The sequence below is a fragment of the Pinus tabuliformis genome, chromosome 5_1 (genome assembly GCF_031772625.1).
Source record: "Pinus tabuliformis cultivar Carrire ecotype Pingquan chromosome 5_1, CPIR1, whole genome shotgun sequence".
NCBI classification, from domain to species: Eukaryota; Viridiplantae; Streptophyta; class Pinopsida; order Pinales; family Pinaceae; genus Pinus; species Pinus tabuliformis.
In genome coordinates, this window is record NC_142305.1 from 945,240,244 (window position 1) to 945,245,739 (window position 5,496).

General features: G+C 32.4%; 1 pseudogene; it reads right to left on the reverse strand.

Moving 5' to 3' along the window:
- Positions 1-2,306: 2,306 nt before the first annotated feature.
- LOC149167895 (syntaxin-111 pseudogene) lies at positions 2,307-3,221 on the reverse strand (annotated as a pseudogene).
- Positions 3,222-5,496: the final 2,275 nt, after the last annotated feature.

The window sequence follows — 5,496 nt, forward strand, 5'->3', positions numbered from 1 at the left end:
CACCAAGAGGTGCAAAGGCATGCCAATAGTGTTTTGGGGTTGCTTTTATCTTTCAAATATATATATATATATATTTTTTGAAATAGAAATGTTATTATTTTTTTAATTAATTAATTAATTTATTAAATATGGTAAAACCTATCATCACTTATTTGTCAATAAAAATGAGGAAGTCATCATTCACTGGTATCTAAGAATGCACAGTGATTCATAATTGTTATTAAAAAAACCATGCTTTCTCAAATAATTCCTCAGTTGTCCACTTTCTTTCTTGCTACATGCCTATAAGTTTTAAGTCATTACCCTATTTTATTAAATATAAGGCTTTATCCAATCATAAATAGTATTAAGTCTTAATTCAAGATCAATGAGCAATTTTTACTTAGATGTTATCCCAAAAAAAACAACAACTATATTTGTGGTCATTGTCCATGCTACCTCTAATAAGGTCATATATTCACAAATAACATTTTAATTTTGATCTGGTACATAAAATGGGATACTAATTTTTTACTTTATGATCTTTTACATATCATATTGATACTAAAAATTAATCACCAATAAATATCTATATTTATATTAATAAAAATACAACAATGTTTTTTATTTAATTAAAGTTATCATAATAAAAACAAAAACAATTTTAAATACAGGGTAATTAGTATGGTTTAGTTGAACATGGAATCTACTCGTGCCACACCAGTACGAAATTCGTCCACTTGTTGATTCCTCTAAAAAAAAGGAATTGTATCAAAACAATTTTAAATACATGGTAATTAGTATGGTTTAGTTGAACATGGAATCTACTCGTGCCACACCAGTACGAAATTCGTCCACTTGTTGATTCCTCTAAAAAAAGAAATTGTATCACAAAATTATAAGAACAACTCAATTACCAATTCCTCAAAAAAATAAAAATAAAATTATAATAATAAAATATTTTATGTAAAGGGTGTTTAAGCCCAAATCCATTAGACTAAGTGACTTTTTTGGAATAGTTCTTGTAAGCGAACTAACTTTATTTAATTAGGATTTTTTTTAATATTTATTTTTTAAATATAATTTTATATAATACAACAAAGTGAATTATTTAAATTTATAAAAATGATTATTTATATATTTGTTAATGTAAAATGGATTAATGTAAAATGTAAAATTTAAATTTATAAAACATTGAAATGTTTAAACTATCCCAAATGCAAAATAAAATATTTAAACTCATGAAAAATGCAAAATAAAATATTTAAACTCATGAAAAATTAGTGATCAATAAATTAATTATTTATTTTGGTAAAAGAGTGTTCATAAATTAATTATTTCAAACAATTTATTTTTTTAAACGCTTTTTTTTATAATAAATTTTTCAAAATGATCAATCTCTTGATCGATGACTATAAATGTTAAAAAACATATTATTAAAAACCAATGATAAATTAGTCATATGAATGAGACTCACATTAAAGTTGAGTCATAACTAAATGAGTTTGAATATTATACATAATTAATCTAAAAATATATATAATAATATTTTAATTAAAAAATCCCTCCAAATAAAATGCTTTTTTTACAACTATCCAACTTCTTTGCATATATTCTTACTTGTCACATGAATAGCAAGGCCAAATTTATGAAGTTAAAATGAAAGGCAATAGATACAAAAGCAAGTGGTCACATTGTTCAAAATCTTCCCACATCAATAAATAAAATTATTAATTCTCTTAATATATTCAAAGGGGTTTTCTCTTGAGATGAATAACATACCTAAAGCAATCACTTACGACAATTTTTTTAACCTAAGTTTCTAGAATTTAATATGGTTATTCATTTTGTAGAACTTGGCGTTGGGACAGTTTGTAATCATAGTTCATACAAAATTTCGTTCAAAAAAGAAGGTTTATAAGAGTATAGTATGTAAGTGTTTTAATTAGACCTTCAATTATCGATGGGATCTCCAATTGGAATTTCCTTATTTCTAAAAGAATAGGATATTTTAGCTTCTAAATAAATGGAAATTATATCAGGAGAGCAATGAGCAACACAAAGTCTTTATAACTAAAAAATGAATCAACTTATAGAATTCAATTAATTAATTGCGAATTTTTTATTCCAACATCAATATAGGTGTTTTAGAACATGCATTACAATGAAGCTTGTTGTAATGTGAGGTGTGGCTGCGAAACCTTGAATAAATTCATTTGATACAACAATGGCTTTATAGAAGTTTCCTAGCCTGTTCTCGTCCCTTGCATAACTCATTCCCAATGGAAATACAATGTTGCACTCTGATTCTGCAGCGATTCTCCTCTTTATGATTTCTTGATGCTTGTTTCTATAGGAACAACAATAATGAGGATGAGTATCAATAACATAATGATGCCAATGCACGTACATTTTCAACTTCTTTTATTATGCCTTTTTGCAGTATAAATTTGTTTGGTTCCATGTTCAACATAGTTAGAAGAATGGGAAATATTGTATTGAATATAATTGAGCTGATCACCCTGTGCCTCAACAAGCATGACCATATAAAGGAAAACTTGATGCAACTCGAGTAAACTCCGATCAATCTCCTTAACAACATCATGCTGCTCCTGTATTTCATGGATAGTTTCATGAATATGACCTCAACCTTTCTCTTGGATGGCTTTCTAGAGAACGCTTTCATTCTCTCCTATTGAAACAATCTTTCCAAGTGCGTCTTCATATGAATACACCCCTTTTATATTATAGACTCTTTGTTGGACAATATTTGTACAATCCCCCATTATCTTTTTCCTCAAAATCTTAAACTCCCCCATCGAATCCTTAAGATTTTTTCGCAGACTGTTTGTAATGGAGATCCTGGTTCTATTTGTGCGCGTTCTTTACATCTAAGAAATCTATGTCTTTCCATATTGGATTTGGCCAGAGCTTCAAGATTTCCTTTCACCAATTTATCCTTCTTGAGGACTTCTACCACGTCCTTATCCATGTGATCCCTCAATCCTTTCATAGCATGCGCTTTAGGAGCTGTTTTACTCTCTTCATTTGCATGTTGTAGTTTCCCAAATAATTGCTTCCATATCTTGTTTGATGCTCCCAACTTGTTCAAAGAATTGACCTAGGTTCTTATCATTACCATTGTTTTCCATTTCCACCCGGGTACCAACTTGCAAGTCCCTCATAGACTCCTGTTTGAAACCCTCGTAGTTGGAAAATGATTTATTAAGGATATTGTTCATATTTCCTGATTATTTGCCTAAGAAATGTTTTCTATTGAATTTAGTCCACCCTTGAGGAATGTGTAACATCCCCTCCCCACATTTACCTAATTTTACAAGCCCTCCAAGTAAATGTGAAGCGGAGTGCCACTATGACTTGACCTGACCTCCTAGCTCTAGTTAAGGAAGTGGGGTATACAACTGTGACTTATTGACCAAACATTAACATCCTATAGGACCTACAGGTCACTCAGAGGATGAACAACCACCTCGGGTGACCAAAACTTGAGTTGGGGTTGCTCCTCCCAACACTCAACCCCCAACTACATACATGACAAGGCATGGGTGTGGTCAAAGGCCTCCAACTGCATGCACAACACTGCCTGAGTGCGGTTGTGACCCAATATGTCCAGTTCATAGGGTAGAGTCCCATGATTTGAGCCACAATTCTAGGACAACCTCCAAACAACTGCCCAGAACTGCCTGAGACTTCTCAAAATGATAAATGACATAATGTTAATGCTAAACATACAAAACATAAACAAGAAATTGACCTAACTAGGCCTAGCCATGACAATCATTTCATCAAACATATAGTGAACATGTGAGTTACATGTTATGAATGCATATATGATCTTAAGAGTTAGAACCTTATTTGAGAATAATTAAGAAGGTCTAATGCCCTCTCTTAATAGCCACAGTAACACTTGTTAGCCCATGCATTCATCAACCATTTATCAACTAATCAAAACATAACAAGATCCATAACTAGAACATGTTATAGAACCATGCTTATAACTATCATATAACCAAAATAAGAATCATGACAGAACAACCATTAAAGCCATATAATAACAAGTACAAGTACTCATAAATCACCATAGGAAAATAACTCCTATGAACATATGAAAAAGCCAACCAAGTCAGGGACTTCCATGTACCACCCAAACATAGTTTGGGATGAACCAAATATTTCTTTCAACCAATCACACCCGTGCCATATTCCAAGCATGAATGTAGGATATCAAGAAAAAAACAACCAGGGATTCCCAAAGATTAAACCATCTCCACCCTAAGGCTACCGCGATCTCACAAAAAATGATCAAGAGATCACGAAACTCAAATATGCTTCAGAATTCCTTCACCATCCCTTGAGGAATTTTCCTATCTCTACCCACCTTTCAAGGGCTTCCCGAGAAAACCATCTCCACCCCCAATCCTTGGGAATTTTCCTGATACCACCTCACCCAAATCCAAAATCTTATGGCAATCCAAATCTCAACAAAAAATGAATCCCATCACATCATCATTATCTAGGAAATGATAAGGCAATGATGAAACCATTGTCAAAACCATGCAAAACCCATGCCAATGAAAAAAATGAACCAAATACACAAATTCATGTACCAATGCATTCACTCCTCAGCTAGGAAATCACATATGCAACTTGTTACCTGCAAAATATTCCCACTGAAGCCACTTGATCCAAACTTCCTTCTTTATCCTTTGCTTTCCTTATCCTTCCTTTGATTTCCTTTCTATAATTCTAGAGTGCTCCAAGAATTCTCTAAGTGTGCAATAGTGAATGAGAGCGAAAACTAGAACTGAAAAAATTTGAACGAACCAAAAGATGTGAACTGATCCTCAGACGCCTTTTTATCATTGAGGCCTCTATTTTCTTCATTTTCCTTCAATTTCCCTCTCATGCAAATCTATGTCTCTTCACCTTCCTTTTCTCCCATTTTCCTTTATTTCATAAATAGAATTCCAATTAATGCCTCTTTTCCTTTGCCAATGCCTTTGCCACTTTCCTTAGCCATTAATAAACCGAAAGTGATACCCAATATAGTGTTTTTCCCAACATTCAACTTGGAATATGTATCTAATGATCTTGGTCTTATTTATCCTTTATTAACCTTTATTACGTGAACTTTTAACTCAGGGTTGTCATAAACCCTCCCCCCTATGGGGAACACCGTCCTTGGTGTTCCATGACACCTATAACTAACAAACCACTGAAAACAAAACATACTGCCCATGGAGGTTTATAACATAACTCAATGTAGTATTTACAATAAAAAATGTTGAAAACCATGCCCAAGATGAAAACATGAAAATCATACTGCTTATTGGAGCTTTATAAAACAACTCATTGTGGTAGCTACAACCATACACATATATACATACATACACCAAAACTCATTTGCTTGACCCAACAAATAATGAAGGATGCATAGCTTGAATTTGATCCTTCATCTCCCATGTTGATTCATCGGGCCCAAAGTGATTCCATTGC